The sequence below is a fragment of the Pseudochaenichthys georgianus genome, chromosome 13 (genome assembly GCF_902827115.2).
Source record: "Pseudochaenichthys georgianus chromosome 13, fPseGeo1.2, whole genome shotgun sequence".
Lineage (NCBI taxonomy): Eukaryota > Metazoa > Chordata > Actinopteri > Perciformes > Channichthyidae > Pseudochaenichthys > Pseudochaenichthys georgianus.
Window position 1 is genome coordinate 27,157,883 of NC_047515.1, and position 19,386 is coordinate 27,177,268.

The window sequence follows — 19,386 nt, forward strand, 5'->3', positions numbered from 1 at the left end:
TACTTAGAAACTGTGTCCACCAGCCTGGGAGTCTGTGCTAATTCCAGTCTCATTTTACAAAATGAAGTCTTGACAGACAAGCTTCATAAAAGTCTTTCATTAACACTGTTTCACTGTGATGGAGTTATCAGATATGATTCATCATGTGATGTAAAATACAGTGTGGTGAGTTATAAAACAAATCTGAAGGTTATGCAGCCTGCAATGTGATCGCTCATTACAAAGTGACCGCTTGTGTCTGCCCGCAGCCTCAGAAAAACCACCATGCCAGCTTCTGCCTCCTCTCTCGTGGGACCTGAATGCCAACATGCATTGGGAGACTTCTACTTCATCAGCAAGGTTACACCAGAGACTGTATCTACAGACTAGCAGGCATTTAAGTCACCAACCCACAATCCTTACCCTGAATCAGCGCAGTGATAGATAAAAGGGTTATAAAGAATTGATATCTAAGGTCAGTGGTTTTCAGCGTCCTAAATCACTTTCACTAATTATAATAATATTAACATGAGGTTCATTTGATTATCAAAACATTGACCTTTTATTGAAGCAGGAAAAAATAGTGACATATTCTGAGATGAGAATAAGCAGTTAGTGTGGAAGCTGTGAGGAGGTGTGGAAGTGAGGCTGAAAGAAGTAGAGAGAGAAAGCTGCAGTGTGTAGGTGGCGCCCACACAGCTCAGCTGGGCTTAGCGGGGCCTCCATTAGTTAGAAGGCTCGATCCTGTTTGTCTGAAACCTCTTTGCCAGAGACAGATCAAAGGCAGGGCATGGGGCCATGGTACAGCTTACACATTACACATGAGGTAGTAGCACACATATACATAAATGTGTGCACAAACAAAGAACACACTTGCTCCCTTGAGTCCTATTGATTGCTTTGTATGTCCCAGCTATAAAGGCCTGTTTCTACTGGCAAAACGTTTAGCAGTTGGAAAGGTCAACTCCAGCCTGCAGCCAAATTGTGTGCACAATGAGCAACAGTGGACTCAGTGTACAGCTTTTTATAACAATAGCATGTTTGAATAGAAAATATAGGATGTTTTGTTACTGCAAATCGTGGTTATTATCGTTGGTTTTACAAACTTAAAACTGGAATTCTTAATAATAAATGGCTACTACACAGACCATTACTGTATTCATGGAGGAATCCTGTCTATGGATGTCCCTGGAAGGTGAATTCAACAACAGCATAAAATTCAACATTTTAGCCTTGCTAGTTTTGTAATGAGTGTTTTGGCTGGTCCACCACTGGTTCAGACTGAAATATCTCAACAAGTATTTGATGGATTCATACAATTTTGATGCCAATCATAGTCCCAAGTGAATTAAGCTAAATTACTTTAGTGATTCCTTGAATTTTTATCCAGCACAATCATCAGGTCTAAATGTCAACATATCCAACACCAACTTTGGCTTATCTACCAATAGTTTAATTATTTATTTTCACAATTAGGAGTAGGAATTGTTAGACTCTTAGTTTTGTGTCGACCAGGGCTCATAAAATCCTGGCATATCCAGCACCTTTTAACATGACACAGACTCCTAGGATTGGCTTTTTGTCTTGTAAAAGATTAGACAAAATAGATGACAAGCAACAAGGCAATTATTTGTATTCTCCCTCATAAACTTCACTTTATATTGCGTCATCTGCTCGAACAGTGGGATCATTCTTTGCTTCTTTGTGTCAATAGATTTTGATTCTTCATTTGTTCGTATTATTATTAACACATGTGCACAGCTCTCTGTTCGCTTTGGCTCTTTGTCATGGTTTTTATAATTGCTGCATGCTAAATGTCATACTTTGACGGCTGGGTTTCAGGGTCAGGGACTGTGGGGTATTGATTGCTGACAATGGCTCCAAATAACTTATTTTGCAATTTTTATAGGCTTTTGTATCAGGAAAATGGTGTGTGTGTGTGTGTGTGTGTGTGTGTGTGTGTGTGTGTGTGTGTGTGTGTGTGTGTGTGTGTGTGTGTGTGTGTGTGTGTGTGTGTGTGTGTGTGTGTGTGTGTGTGTGTGTGTGTGTGTGTGTGTGTGTGTGTGTGTGTGTGTGTGTGTGTGTGTGTGTGTGTGTGTGTGTGCGTGTGAGCGTGTGACTAACTAACATTAGGCTGACGGGTGGTGGCACAACATGTCAAATCCAATGATTAATATTTTTCCTTCCCATGTTTCTCACTCCGTCCATCGAGTGTATAATCAGTCTTGGTCCGGTGGCAGGTGTGTGTGTGTGTGTGTTTGATTCCTGTCACTTAACAACTCTATAGAGGTCTTCAAAATGTCCATTGGTCAAATATGATTGATGGGTCAAAGGATGAAAGGCAAATTGATCAAGAGATGGCATGTCTGTTTGCCTTTTAAAAAAGGAAGCATGGCCCATCACTCATACCTGATTGCCCTCTAGCGTCACATTCAGCACAGAATACATTGACATTTAACTATATGACATGGAAAACAACCAATCGTTGCTGTTGATATTGTATCAAAGTTTTGTCATTGTACCAGAGATGAAATAGCAAGTTAAATGCTGCTACAATAGACCAAAATGGGTTTGAATTTGAATGACAATTTCTGCCACAAGCTTTCAATTATTTAAAAATATATTTGGCCTGTTGCTTTAGCTGAGCTGAGCTGATAAAACTACAAGGTGTTCAATGAAAAAATATATACCGATCAAACAATGTGAATATGGCAAACATTTATTCAGTATTTTTTTACAGAACTATTGGTCTTATGCACACAGGGGGGAAAACATATTATTTTTCTTTATATTGTGTTCATTTGTTTCTTCTATTTCTTTATATTGTATTCCTTATGTAAATACTTTTACCTTCACAATGTATTCACTCAATACAATGGGCACGAGCAGTTGCCTAGCAACTATTTTGCTTTCCAGAAAATTGTGTAACCACCATTACTTTAATGCTTTAAGACTTTTACCATTGTAGAACCGTCTCTATGCTCCAGTTTATATGAGGGCTTATTTTATGATGGGGGATTAAGCTAAGAAGCATGTTCCCCTTCCCCATTGTAGTGATAAGAGAAACATGTAAATCATGGGGCTAAAATGCCTTGGCATTTACAGCTCTAGCACAGGAGGCGCTGGGGCATCAGGTAAGGGAAGGCTTTCCTTCTACCGGCATGGCTTAACTTAGTCTGCACAGGATTTTACAAGACTGGAGGGGGGACCTTGGACTCGGTAGGGAAGACATTTTAAGATTACATCATCAGTCTGGTTCACTTCGCAAAATGAAAAGATAGATGTAAGTGCCTACTCTTGGAAACAATGTATACTTCAATACATTAGTGAATTGGTAAAAAAAGTCACACCGACAAAGCATGGTAACAGAGTGGGGGTGTTTCAGGAATAATTGAAGACCATTGTCTGAAACAGTGCAGTCTCACTGGGAGCAGGAACACCTGTGTGAAGCTGCAATAAGTCCATTATAATGCCTCGGTAAGATGTTAGGTCCGGGCTGAGTGCTGCTGTTATGCTCATGGACAGAGCAGCAAGCTATCTTCATCCTTTTTCAGTAATAATGTTGCTATACTTACAGATGTAGCGCTTCGTTTCAGACGCCTACCCGTGCGGGTCCGTGATCGGCACGGGGTGGGCCCCTGCTGATAAGGAAAACCCCCCCGCAGGACTTGAAACGCCCCCTTGATAAATACATTTAATTATAATGAAACCAGCTGCAATGGATCATGGATCCACCAGGGGGAGCCGTGAAAAGCTGCCACACTGAAACTCATGTGAAATAAACAGCTGATCTACAGGTATCTGATATAGCGGATATTTGTTAAGATCCATATATGTCACGGATAGGATCATATTCTGTGCTTAAATAAGAGACATGTAATCATTTACTAAATATCACCATGTTTTTATTTAACAAAATAATGTTTAATTCACGTTGGCGTAAGTACAAAACCATCGCTATGTTTTTAGATCAGGAAATGCATCCAGGGTCAAACAAACGATGTTCGATCGTCATCCTCGCATTCATTTAATGTATCATATGTTCGCGAGTTGAAATGAATGCACTAAATTTAATTCACGTGAGTTTACAACAACAACAATAATCGCTTTGTTTTTATATCACATCCGACCGGAGGAAAATGCAGCGGCTCTCACTACCGATCACCCTAATCCCACGGGCAAACAATAATATGTACAGTGTTAGTGTACTGTATTATTAGTGTCTAATATTACTGCTATAATAATCACACATTGAGTTGTTGAAATCAGACCGTCATTTTTTTTAAACGCTCTGAATGAAACGGCAGCTCTCAGGTGATCAGCTGTGTGTTTACACAATAAAATATGCATAGTGTTGAGAGCTGTATCCACAAATCTACTAATTTTGCCCTCAGTGCACCAGATTGATGCATTTAACTTCAATTTAAATAAAAACATATTCTGTTGTAACAACAATAACATTATAAATAGTAACATAGCATGGTATTGCACATTTACTGTAGCTTTGAGTGTTACTGGCCTGCGATTTTTTTATTACATGAATGAAGGTGACTGAGGCTTTTTAATATAGACTTTTCAGTGTCCCACATTTTGCACAGAACTGTCCCACATTAGGAAAACAGATTGTCTGAGACAACTTGGCACTAAGAGTACTAATATGTCTACCATTTATTTTATGAGTTTAATATCTGCATGTTCTCTTTTGGTTTGATTAGGACACATCCTGGGGATTTCAGAATGTTACTGGATTTTGATTTATTGTATCGGCTTCATGTCGCAATATATTCCCGAAGTCTGAAATGCAAAAAATTTCCACATTAGGGCAATTCACCCTACATTTAATCATTTTGTTTATTTTTAACGAAATAAATGTGGTTTAATCCATCATGAAATTAATATAGGCTATTTACTTAGTACATATCTGACATTAACGGTTAACACACTGTTCATACTGCTCACAGGCTGATATCTAGTGTATTCATACCCCTCACTGTTTATTCATCATTCAATTCATTATATATTTTATTCTGTAGATTGTGAACATTACTTTTCACTTTACTGCTTGTTGCACCTGGTTAGAAGCTAAACTGCATTTCGTTGTCTCAGTAGGCCTACCTGTAATCTGTGCAATAACAATAAAGTTGAATCTAATCTTGAGCAGGAACTAATGTAGGCTATTTACTTAGTACATATCTGACATTAACGATTAAACACGTTTGTGCATTCTTTATGAATGCAAACCGAGTCATTTCGTTTATTTTTAACGAAATAAATGTGATTTAATCCACATAATTTACTGTGTTAATTGTTTACTGTGCAGTAGTATTGTTTAACTTGAAGGTGCCTGATGTGAACATTTCCAGAATGTATTGTCTTCACTTTTTAAATGCCTCTGTGATGTGCTGCAGACCATACCGTTCACCAGCCCAACCCCCCATGTGTCCTATGTATGTTGGGGACCCTTTGTTTAAAACTAATTGGCCATCGGAATGTGTGTCACATTCCACAGCTCTCTTCCCCCCCCCCCCTCCTGTGATCCCCCGCACACAGAGAGGCAGATCGCTCTTCTGAAGAGAGCGGAAATAATGATATTGCAAGTTAGAAACGTAATATGCATTTTGACAGACACTTGGGGGAAATATGCTGCATTTTGAATGTCCGATAGTCCACCATTAACACCTTAGTCCGTCTCGTCTACGAAAACTAAATATACATGACATACTTTGTTTTAGTAGATTTCGCATGAGAGCAAAAGGAGAATATCCGTGTGTAAGAGTGAAAATGTATGTATGTAAAATGAGAATATATGTGTGTAAGAGTGAAAATATGCTGCATTTTGAATGTCCGATAGTCCACCATTTCCACCGGAAATATCAAACATTTAATAAAAGTGAAAAACAATGAACAAGACTTAACGTGTTCATCATAATTAATTATATTTATTTCGTTTGGATGTAGGATTTTTGACTTTGTTTAGAGCAGTGATCTTCTACTATATGAACATTTTGGACCCAAAATCACAAAAAAAACGTAAAAACAGATTTTGAAAATGATTTTATTTTTCATAACACAAACATACACAACGAAACCATTTAAAAGCTGTAAATATATACATGGGATGTGACTATGATAATGTGAAAGTTTGATTGAGGTAGCATGGGATTTCATTCTGATAAGGCAAAACAAATATACAAATATATATATATACACATTATGTACAACAATCTGTTTTTTCTGTCTTTATCTGTGCCACGCTTCAAAGCGGTTTCTGTCAACTACGACACAGAGGGCAACATCACAGATTCCTCCTCCTCCATGTCAAAAAACAAGCTTAAAGCTTGACTCACGTTCAGAGTTCTCTTCATCATAGTTGAGTCTTCAAAACTCTAAATCTATCTAACTATATCTAAATTCTCAATGTTTGTCTGTCACTTTACTTCAATCGCAGTCTCCCGCAGCCTCTCTTCGTCTCCCGCCGCCTGTCTTCGTATATCTTCGTCTCTCTCCATTTCCCGCCGTCTCTCTTTGGTTCCCGCCGTCCCTCTTCGTCTCTTTTCGTCTCGTTTCGTATCACTCCGTTTAACTGATTACCTCACCCCCTCCCTGGTAAATACATCCTGTTGAGCAGAATCTACAGTTTCCAGTATTTTCCGTTTCGTAAAATGATAAAATACGGCGAAGATATTAAAATATGTGCTTCCATTATTCATACTTCTGAAATATATCTGTATTAACTTTATATCATCGTATGTCCGTGTTTATTGGGTATTTTTGCATGAAACAAAGACTGGCATATCGTTTCAAGCCAGTACTTTCGACAGAAATACACATATACATCCTGTTGAGCAGGATCTACAGTTTCCAGGATTTTCCGTTTCGTAAAATGATAAAATACGGCGAAGATATTAAAATATGTGCTTCCATTATTCATACTTATGAAATATATCTGTATTAACTTTATATCATTGTATGTACGTGTTTATTGGGTATTTTTGCATGAAACAAAGACTGGCATATAGTTTCAAGCCAGTACTTTCGACAGAAATACACATATACATCCTGTTGAGCAGGATCTAGAGTTTCCAGTATTTTCCATTTCGTAAAATGATCAAATTCGGCGAAGATATTCAAATATGTGCTTCCATATTTCATACTTTTGAAATGTATTAACTTTATATTATCGTATCTCCGTGTTTACTGGGTCTTTTTGCATGAAACAAAGACTAGGATATAGTTTCAAGCCAGTACTTTCGACAGAAACACACGGCAATGTTGTCCGGACTGTTGTTTTTATGCGGCACCGGCTTGAACAGGTCATGTGATCTGATCACGCCGGCGTGACGGTCGACTCCAAAGGGTCAATATTAAATACATATAAGTATTTTTACAACTTGTATTTAGAAATACTCTGTTGTAATTATTGATGCATACATGTGTTCATCCATTTAATGTGGCATCTGCTATAATGGGGTTAATGTATGATATTACTTAATAATAAAATACATTATAATATATGATATGATAATTACATTTTAGTTTTATTCATTTCTTATTTCATAGTTTCTCATTATTAGGGCCCGAGCACGAGAGTGCTAGGACCCAACGGCGTCCTAGCACGAAGTGCAAGGATACCTATTGTTATTCGTGGTATTATTATTAGGGCCCGAGCACGAGAGTGCTAGGACCCAACGGCGTCCTAGCACGAAGTGCAAGGATACCTATTGTTATTCGTGGTATTATTATTATTATTATATAATTACGGAATCCTTGTTTTCAGGCCTTTAGGATGCTGAAAAAGTTGTATAATTTTGCACGGACGCCAGGACCGGTGAAAAATTTGATATTCTGGAGTCAATGAGTTCAAATTGTCCAACCTGCTCGCTAGCGCCACCTATTTCAATTCCATTTTGGAAAAATTCACAAAGTCCCACCGTAACTCCGAATGACCTGACATTTTGCAAACATATCCGGGTGGACCTGCTCTACAAATAATCCAATTGGAATCTTTAGCTCCGCCTACTTTATTTTTTTTTAAATTAGCATAATTTTCAAAACACTTAAATATTCACTTAAATTTCAATTTTTAGTTTATCAACACCAAACTTCGTATACAGTATTGCCGGAGGGTCATACACATTACCCTAGGAGATGAGCATGTTCAAACGATAATTATTTCCGCCATGAATTAAAACGTACTCGCAAAAAGGCGGAGCTTAGAAAGAAATGATCATAATTCATCAACAATGTATCCAAACATCACAGATTTTGGTGGAAACGTTGAGTCTGTCTTGGGGAATAGGCACACCAAAGTATTTTCATTTTGGACTATAGGGGGTGCTAAAAACACCACCAATTTATAACTCAAGAGCGGATGGACTAATCTTTTTGTTTTTTGTTACCACATACTCTCGGGGCAACTACGAACTTAGATTCAAAGTGTCGCAACAAATTCAGAATGTGGGCGTGGCCTATACATTATTTTTAAATTGCGATAGCATAAAATGAGCTTCGGACGCAAAACTTGGGACACACGTCAGAGCCCAGGACCTTTTCTAAAATGTAAAAAAAAAACGTACATTTTCAAAAAAACTGTTCACTAGCGCCCCCTATTGTGTGGTAGTCACATATAGTTTCTCAAAACTTCACGAATTTTGGCACAGACATTTCTCATGGAATTGCGGATATATTTGTACATACATTCCATTAGCCCCGCCCCACACAAAGTCGGCCATTTTGAAATATGTGCGTTTTTCAGCCATTTTACGCACGTTTTGCGAACTCCTCCTAGGGGAATGATCGGAAAAATTCCAATGCAGGACAGGTTTAGCCCCTATCCCATATGATACTTAATTGAGGAGCACATTTTTGAAAAATTACTCGTGGAGGTCGTAAGCTAACAGCGAATACACCATTGTTGACGATTTACATGTCGCAAATTACTCTAAACTACTCGGATATAGTTATTCCGATATTCACGAAACGCTGTATACATATTGCTATTATGATTGCACACATATTTCAAATTGCCTTTCATTAGCTCCGCCCCCCAGAAAGTCGGCCATTTTGAAAAATGTGCGTTTTTCAGCCATTTTACGCACGTTCTTGCGAACTCCTCCTAGGGGAATGATCGGAAAAATTCCAATGCAGGACAGGTTTAGCCCCTATCCCATACGATACTTAATTGAGGAGCACATTTTTGAAAAATGACTCGTGGAGGTCGTAAGCTAACAGCGAATACACCATTGTTGACGATTTACATGTCGCAAATTCATCCAAACTACTACATTTCCATTTTTGGAAACCTTTACAAAGTGGCACCGTAACTCAGAATTACCTGAAATGTTGCCCACTTATTCGGGTGGACCTACTCTACATATTATGTCCTGTAACCCGAAAGCTCCACCTCCTTCATTTTTTTTTAATTACCATAATGTTAAAAACAGTGAAATATTCACTTAAATTTCAAATTTTGGTTTTTCAACACCAAACTCAGTATACAGTATCGCTGGAGGGTCAGGCAGATTATCCTAGGGAATGAGCATGTTCAGTCGATAAATGTGGCCGTCAGTACTCTAAACGTGTTCGCAAAAAGGCGGGGCTTAGATAGAAATGCTCATAATTCATCAACAATGTACCAAAAAAACATACATTTTGGTGGTAAGGTTCAGTCTGTATTGGGGAAGAAGCACACAAAGTAATATCCATTTTGGACTATAGGGGGCGCCAAAAACATGACAAATGTATAACTCATGAAATGATGGACGAAATCTTTTTTTATTTTTTAGACATACTCTGGGGATGAGTATGGACTTATATTGAAAGTGTCACAACGAATGATAATTGTGGGCGTGGCCTGTACTTTTTTTTTTATGACGATGTGCTTAAATGTGTTTCGGTACGCAAAACTTGGGACACGCATCACAGCCCACGACCTTTTCAAGAATGTATAAAAAAAACGTAATTTTTCAAAAATATTGCTCACTAGCGCCCCCTATTGTGTGGTAGTCACATATAAGTCTCAGAACTTCATGAATTTTGGCACAGACATTCCTCATGGAATTGCGGACATATTTGTACATACATTCTATTAGCCCCGCCCCCCAGAAAGTTGCCCATTTTGAAATATGTGCGTTTTTCAGCCATTTTACGCACATTCTTGCAAACTCCTCCTAGGGAAAATTCGGAAAAATTCCAATGCAGGACAGGTTTAGCCCCTATCCCATATGATACTTAATTGAGCAGCACATTTTTGAAAAATTACTCGTGGAGGTCGTAAGCTAACAGCGAATACACCATTTTTGACGATTTACATGTCGCAAATTACTCCAAACTACTCGGATATAGTTATTCCGATATTGACGAAACGCTGTATACATATTGCTATTATGATTGCACACATATTTCAAATTGCCTTCCATTAGCTCCGCCCCCCAGAAAGTCAGCCATTTTGAAAAATGTGCGTTTCTCATGCATTTTAAGCACATTTGAGCAAAGTCCTCCTAGGGAAATGTTCCAAAAAATTCCAATCCAGCACAAATTCTGCCCATATCCAATGTGATGCTAAATTGTGAAGAAATTAGTTGCTAGCTGAATCGAGGACCTCGTAAGCTAACGGAGAATATACCTTTTTGGACCATTTATATGTCAGATAAGCTACTGAAACCTGCCTGTCTGCCTCGCACATCAACGCTCACAAACACACAGACACACCTACACGTTCTACAACACACACCTACACGTTCTACAACAAACACAAACAGCTCCTAAAGCATATAATACATATAAATATTAGGCTACAGCCCTTGTATTTATTAAGTGAAGCACCATATGGTTTCATGAAAAATCTCCTAAAGCCTACAAATAAACACACACCCCCTCCCCCACACAAACACTTTCTCTGTCTATAAGGCTTACAGTTACATTGTTCAATCATGCTTTAGCAACCATGTCTTTATTATGATCTCTTGTTTTCTCTGTGATTACCACAATTCTGGAGAAATGGATCTGCTGGGGAACGACCCTTACTTTGAAAAGTGCACGGCAAATCAGAAGGACAGAGCTGCCACCTGAGGTGCTGGATAAAGCAAGCCTGAACAGCGCTCAGGAACATCATCCACCCAAACCTCCACTGACTGCAGTACAGACGTATGAGTGTAGACGTGTAGAGCTCATCACTGCTGTCACTTCAGCCTTACATACTTTTACTTATAATTAAAACATTACATCTGTGTGCCATATAGTACTTGTCATTTTGCATATACTGTATATACTTATTACATTGCTGTTAACATTGTCTTTTTTTAAATACTGTCTACACTTAATCTACAACTTCTCTCATATCTTTGAATCTACATTATGGTTGTTTATATGTATCTTGCACTTCTTTGCGTCTTAGGTTTACATTTAAATGTTTGCTGTGACGGACTGCGGAGCTGAGCAAAACACACACTAACAGTTAGACCAAACACACTTCGCTATTCCATCTACCTCTGGAGCTAGCTAAACTAGTTATAAATATGTTTATTCTTCACTGTCGGAATATAGGGTTAGGGTTAGGGTTGACACAGTTGGCGCACATGTCTAAGATTTCCTGGTCAGAAACAAAGGAACGCAAAGTCAGGTAAACAATTTAGAGGGATGACAAACGGCTCATTTCGGAGGACTGAGGGGGGGGACCAGCAACCCTCCCCGACAGGCGCACGGACGCGAGGGCCCGCTCATCACTGCGCGCACAAGTGCGACCGCAGTTTTAATTATTATTTGTATCGCTCATCTTATTTTTGATTTTGTTAATCTGTGTGAATCTGTGTTGTCCTGTTTTTCCACTCTCACCCTGTTGCTGTTTGAACTACTGAATTTCCCCACAGGATTAATAAAGGTCCATCTTATCTTATCTTAATGTATAAGTTGATTTACTTCAATCTACTGTACAATATTACAAGAAATATACTGCATAAAGCAAACTATATACTTTATTTGATCTAAAATATTGATGTTTCTACAACGCCCATTGTGTATTTTGTGAATGAAGCGCCATCTCATGGTTAAATCCTGTAATTGAACAAATGGGGAAATTGGGCAACGCCCTCTAGCAATTTGGCAACACCCCCAGCCACTGGCATCCGCTGGGCTTTTGACTGGGACACATCCATTTGAGTCTGATCTGGAGTGCTACATCTGTACCCCAGCCTCTCAAAAGCACTGCCTATGGGCACTACTACAAACAGAGGAACTCACTGACTTGTAATGCAATGCCATTGAAACTGTTTCTCAGTAGTCAATGGATTCGGTTACGGCCCGTACACACTACAGGCGTCAGAAAAGCTTGAAGCTGGGCGTGTCCGAGGCTTGGCGCTTTCTCGCGCCCAAGGCGACCAACAACCAATCAGGAATCTCCCGCCCGCCCCCGGCATACAAAGCAAAAAAAAAGCCCGGCTCTTCTTTACTATTGCCAAAATGGATGCCGGTTTTGTAGCAACGGTAGCGTTGGTTTATTCAATGTCTCGCAGGAGGCCACGTATAGTGCGTCGCTGTTGGGTACATCCCATACTCAGAAAACGTCTGCAACGGGGGGAATACCACGTTCTTGTCCAAGAGATCCGCCTGGATGGTGTACTGTTTCAGCACATCTGCGACTCGCCATCTGCCTACGGTACGTTTTGTATATTTCTACTTCTTTAATATGACTGTATATAAAGAGAGAGAATGCATGCAATGGATGAAAGAAGTCTGTGATTTAGTTCAGATGAATGACATTAATTAAGATAGCTAGGTAAACGCAGTATTGCTCCCCTGTGTGTGCGCGCGCGTGTGTGTGTGTGTGTGTGTGTGTGGTGTAATTGTGTGTCTGTGATATTTTGGTGTGTGTGTGTGTCTGTCTGTGGTGTAATTGTGTGTGTGTCGCCTGTGGTGTAATTTTGTGTGTGTCTGCGGTGTGTGTGTCTGCCTGTGGTGTAATTGTGTGTCTGTGATGTGTCTGTGGTATGTTTGTGTGTCTGCGGTGTGTGTGTGTGTGTGTGTGTGTGTGTGTGTGTCTGCCTGTGGTGTAATTGTGTGTCTGTGGTATGTTTGTGTGTGTGTCTGTGGTATGTTGGTGTGTCTGTGTGTGTGTCTGCAGTGTGTGTGTCTGTCTGTGGTGTAATTGTGTGTCTGTGGTGTGTATGTGTCTGCCTGTGGTGTAATTGTGTGTCTGTGGTATGTTGGTGTGTCTGTGGTGTGTATGTGTCTGCCTGTGGTGTAATTGTGTGTCTGTGGTATGTTGGTGTGTGTGTGTCTGTGGTATGTTGGTGTGTGTGTGTCTGCCTGTGGTGTAATTGTGTGTCTGTGATGTGTGTCTGTGGTATGTTGGTGTGTGTGTCTGTGATGTGTGTGTGTCTGTGGTATGTTGGTGTGTGTGTCTGTGATGTGTGTGTGTCTGTGGTATGTTGGTGTGTGTGTGTGTCTGTGGTATGTTGGTGTGTCTGGTGTGTGTGTCTGCGTGGCGTATCATATATTTTTTTTTTAAATCATGTATATTACTTTTTTCTCAGGTACCTGGCAACCGGTGACTCGTACAGGACCATAGCATTCAGCTATCGGGTCGGGCATACAACAGTGGCTGTCATCGTGAAGGAGGTTGCGGGTGCCATCTGGACCGCGCTGGTCGAGGAGACCATGCCGGTACCACAGACCGAGGACTGGAGAGCCATCGCTGCTGGGTTCCAGGAGCGCTGGAACTTTCCAAATTGCGTTGGTGCCATAGATGGGAAGCACGTGGTGATCCAGGCTCCGGCACATTCTGGGTCCCTCTACTTCAACTACAAGTCCACCCACTCCTTGGTACTGCTGGCTGTCGTGGATGCCCAGTACCTCTTCAGGGTAGTGGATGTCGGAGGTTTTGGAAGGAGCAGCGACGGTGGGAGCCTGCGGAATTCCGCTTTTGGAGAGGGCCTCCGAGATGGCAGTCTGCAGCTACCGCCTGACACGTCATCCCAGGAGCAGAGCGGCTAGGCCTTCTTCCCCATGTGTTCGTTGGAGATGAGGCTTTTCCGCTGCTGGACAACCTGCTGCGTCCGTTCCCTGGACGTCACCTCACAGGAGGCTGTTCAACTACCGCCTCGGCCAGGTTGGTGGTTGAATGTGCGTTTGGCATCCTCTCATCTCGGTGGAGAATGTTCCGGCGTGTCATCACCACCTGAAGGCCACCTGTGTGTTGCACAACGTTCTCCGCAGGAAGGCGATAGGAAGGACATCACGCACACCTGTCGTCGCAAAGTCGAGCGATGAAGCTCCAACCCTGCACGATGCACCTATGATGGGCTCCAACAACGCTACACGCCGATCCATCCAACTGCGGGACATCTTCTGCTCCTATCTGAATGAGGAGGGTGCAGTGCCATGGCAGCAGAACGTGGTGTAGGCACCATGGCTCCTCCAAACCAAAAGCTCTTTTAAGAGCTACCCATTTTCTTTAAAGAGCAAATGTTCCAAATGAGCCATTTTAAAATCAAACATTGCTAATAAACATGTTTCTTGAATTTATATTATGATATGACTAACAACCTTTTTCTTTCAGCCCTGTTTTTACTGATAAACCACTCATAATTTCAATATGTTTTCACATGACCAATTACAGAAGAAAGCACATTATATATACCGACATACATGAAGCTTCTGGTATGTTGCAACTGACAAACCACATGAACAAGTGAAGACACAGTATAGCCATAACATACTTGAAATAATGTTTTATTTGGTGAATTTGAGTGAAGTGTGTGTGATGAGTGTAAAAAAATGTAATGTGGATCAGTATGTGTGAAAAAATTATAAAATTATACATTGTTCTCCTGGTCCACCTAAAAAATGAGCTGGTGTACCCCGAGGCGGACTCTTGCCCTCTGTGCCTTTGTCATCTGCCTCATGGTGGGCAAGAGGCTCTTGAAGAATTGAAAGTCCTCGTCCTCCTCCACCACTGGTGGGGTTGACTGGGCCATTGGTCACAGCAGACAGCAGACTTCTTTCATCTTTTCTTGCAGACGTTCTCTAATGAAATGAAATGAAATAATAAAGTTAATAAATAATAAAGTGAATTTCTTTAATTTACTAAATTATTCCTCCATTAATGAATGCTATTTTTATGCTACATTCCATGCTGGCTAAATATACTGTCTATGCTTGATAGCTGTGAATCAAATCAAGTTTTATTTATATAGCACATTTATAAACGATTTTTGGTCGAGCCAAAGTGCTGTACATATAATAAAAATAGCCTACAGTAGAGACACGTTACAGCAAATACAACAACACAGATTGTTCAGAATATCAGTATGAGAAAAACGACACCCTCTGCATGTATTATATGTTATATTATGCTTATACTTATATTATATATAATATTTTTTTATTATTATATTAATATATATTATATGTTATGCTACATTACTAGCTGGCTAAATATACTGCCTATGCTTGATAGCTGTGCATGTATTATATGTTATGTTATATATTATGCTTATACTTATTATAATATTTTGTTATTTTTATATTAATATATATGATATTGTAGTGCCGAGAGATATGGGAGTCGGAGACGATCGAAGGTGGTCACCACAATATGTTGTTATGCTACATTACTAGCTGTCTGCTCAATGCTAAAACAAAGTAAACTGGATATAAACTCTCCAAACAGTTGAAAACCTACCAGTTTCACCAACTGTCTCTGCCACCTCCCGCCATGCCTGGTTCCTCCGGTTTAGGTCCCGGTAGGTGAACAGAGTACAGTCATACAAGACTGGGACATTTGCCACGGAAATGATTAATTTGTCCTGCATTTTCTGACATAAGGAAAATAGTCGAGACCTGCATACACGCGGTTTGATTGGCTAGGGCTTGTAATGACGGGAATTCAAAAACGGGATTTGATTGGCTGACGCCAGCTTCGAGCAAGCCTCGAGCCTCAAAAGTTGAACATTGTTGAACTTTTGACGCCGATAGACGCTCGCGAGGCTTGCAACGCCTTGCCATGCTACCCACAATGCAGTTCGGCGAATTTTGAAAATATCCTACGTCACCCCATTCAAATGAATGGGCGAAGCGTTGGAAGCCTTTTTTGACGCCTGTAGTGTGTACGGGCCGTTACACTTTGGCATGAAACCCTGATATTTGCCATGTAAAGTTATAGTCTCCCTGTGTATTTGCATGTGCTTTTACACTCAGATGCCAGTCACTTTTAAATGCCATCAAACACTTAAGTCGGCAGCGTGTTTTCTTCTAGCCTGAAAAATGTAGATGAATGATGAGCTCTTCTCTCAAACTTACATTCTTCGTAACCTCAAATACAAACACTCTACAATGCAAATTTGAATGCACAAGTTGGGAATACTTTGGAAAGACTGCAAGGATTAAGTTGAAATAAATACATATTCCTTTCCCATTTCATTGATTGATCCTTCTTCAGCTGCCTGTGCTATTATAGGTCTGAGGTGCAAAATTGAAAAGCTACACAGAACAACTATACAAACCAGGACCATTCCTAACTTTACTTTCATTATTAACTGCGTTTGAGACCCCCTTGCACAAAACACTAAACCCTAAACTATAGCACTGGGAAATTGCCCAGTTATGATTGTGTGAAACAACTTCTAAAGCTAGTTATTGCTACAATATAACCTGAATGACCCCCAGTAAACAGTAACACTCCTTGAAATGTAAGAAAGAAAATAAGTGTCAGGAAACAGAATGCCTGAGAAAAGATTGTGAAAAGAAAATATCGAAGCATCAATCCGTCTTTTTCAACCGTTATGTGACCATTGTTGTATATTTTTGTGTTGTGTGTTTTTATCAGCTTTTGTACGTTCCAATGTGTTGTGTCTACAAGCTTTGGGCAACTTCTCAGATGTGCACATGATCATTGACCAGTGTTATCCCAGCAGCCTGAACACTTTGGCTGCTGGGATAACACTGACATGTGCACATCTAAGATGTATTTTCTTATCAATCTCCACTTTTGTGGAATCAGCTTCCAGTTTGTGTTCGGGCAGCACACACCCTATCCGTTTTGTGCGCTTAAGACCTTCCTTTTTGATAAAGCTTATAGTTAGGGCTGATTAGATTCAGCTCCTAGTTTTGCTGCTATAAGCTTAGACTGTCGGGGGACACCTTACTTCTTCCTTCTCTCTGTCTGTACCTGTGTTACTCTCATGTTCCGATTAACCCAGCTTCCCCCAAATTTCAATTTGGTGTCTATCTACGCTGGGATCCTGAGTCGTGGCTGATCCTGCATCCTGAGTAGGGTTGGGTACCAACATTTCGATTCCAACGGCATCATTTAGAAATGTGAATTTCGGTTCCGCTTTTCGATGCCTGAGGAAATATTTCTCGCCGCTCTCCGTAGCCTACTGTATGACTGCGGCGAGGTGGGAAATGTAGCGTTGTACCTACACTTCCTACAGCGTAACCTGAGACCAGGGCCGGCCCGTTGCACTGGCATTATAGATGTTCGCCTAGGGCACCAGATCTGTGGAGGCGCTGCACTGGCAGCTCTGGGAGGGAAAACAAATGTTTTGACCGTTAGTGCTCATCCTAATGTTCGGCCTTGATGTAACAACATTCATAATTAAGTAAATGTAACACCCTTTTTCACCCCGGTTACACGTTTCATTCGCCCTGTACGGTGGGCGCTGCAAGTGATGAAAATGGGGGATGTTGGCTTATCTGGCACCCGCAGCTCACAGCCAAAGTGCGAGTGAGCGTGGGAGTGAGCGAGGGAGAAAGGGAGGGTGCACTGGAACCGGCGCTGTTGTTATTAGCATCTGGTGCTAGCTGCTCCAACGGAAGAAGAAGATGTTTCTACAATGATGTGGAGGGAGAGTCCTCTCCAGTCAGACTGAGGCTGATAACTACAGCTCAGTGAGGTAAAGGACTCTCAGTGTTTAGATAGTTCACTTTAGTCTAAGTTATCTCAGTGGGTCTCAAACGTTTTGATCACAATTTATGTCAACACATATTTCCATGGCACTCCTTTATAATTATTGGGATAAAACAGGTTTGAAATCATTCCAATGTATACTATACTGTAGGACAGTAAACCAGACATATTGTTTTAAACTGGAGAGATAAAAAAATATGCATAAATAAAATAGTAAAATAAGATATGAATGAACAACAAAAATAAAATACGTTACATGTATTTGTTATTGGCTATGGGTTATTGGTTATGCTCACATACTTATTTAATTATTCAAATGTAAACCGATCTTTTTCATATGGGTGTTTAGAGTTGTACCCCCTAGATCTAGTCTCTAGTAATTCTGCTTAAAGTGCACCAGATTGAAGCATTTTACTTTAAAATGTTCAAACATTTCTTCCCGGTATGTCTGAGAAGGCAGATATGCTTGTTTTTCTCAACAAGAACTTAATCGATTTTTTTTACCCTGCCCCTCAAAGAATCGGAATTGAGAACCGTTAAGAACCGGAATCGAAAAGTAGAATCGGAATCGGAATCAGAATCGTGGAAGTTCAAACGATACCCAACCCAGGATTGTTGACATCCTCGTGGATTCATCTTCTTATTATGGACACATGCATTTCCAAACATTTGGTCTACCTATGTTGTAAATGTATTATCTTTTCGATTTACAGTTACTGTACACACAGCATCTATTGCACGTCTGTCCGTCCTGGGAGAGGGATCCCTCCTCTGTTGCTCTCCCTGAGGTTTCTCCCATTTTTCCCTTTAAACTGTGGGGTTTTTCCTTTTTTGGAAGTTTTTCCTTGTACGATGTGAGGGTCTAAGGACATAGGGTGTCGTATTGTCATACTGATATTCTGTACAAACTGTGAAGTCCACTGAGACAAATGTAACATTTGTGATATTGGGCTATATAAATAAACATTGATTGATTCAGTTAATTTAGGCCATAGTAATTAGACTATAATGTAGAGTTTTCATCCTGAATTAGATATCCATTCTTTTGACAAAAGGATAATGACTCTCCTGTTTTAACTACCAGCAATCATATATAGAACTTAGACTAGTGTAACTCAGTGGCGAACCGTCGGAGCCTTCAAGGTACAAGGTATTCAGACAATACCCTGGAACACTCAGATAAAACAAACAAAAAATCGATTTAATTATATAAATAAAATGTATATAAAATGAATAAATGAGAATCATATCTGTGTTATTGATCTGTAATAATAGAGTGTTAAGTTGATTTGTTTGTCTTTCTCGTTCCATGCACTACGCATTTCAGTGGTTTTGTGCTAGAAAAGAAATGCAACCAATCAGATATTATTCAGGGTCTCTGGGTAGAATATCCTTCAACAAGGTATTAATAATAATAATAATAATCCTTATATTTATTATAGCGCTTTATCAATGACTCTCAAAGCGCTTTACAAATACACATTACACATACAGATCATAAA

General features: G+C 40.0%; 1 protein-coding gene and 1 long non-coding RNA gene across 2 annotated transcripts in view; one reads left to right on the forward strand and one right to left on the reverse strand.

The window, feature by feature from the left end:
* grik4 (glutamate receptor, ionotropic, kainate 4) overlaps positions 1-19,386 on the forward strand; it is a 398,096-nt gene that overhangs the window by 164,383 nt on the left and 214,327 nt on the right. The window lies entirely within an intron of this gene.
* On the reverse strand, positions 14,689-16,368 carry LOC139435002 (uncharacterized). The gene is made up of 2 exons (XR_011644272.1): positions 15,659-16,368; positions 14,689-15,000 (listed from the first exon to the last, which is right to left on the reverse strand). It is a non-coding gene; the product is annotated as an uncharacterized lncRNA (long non-coding RNA).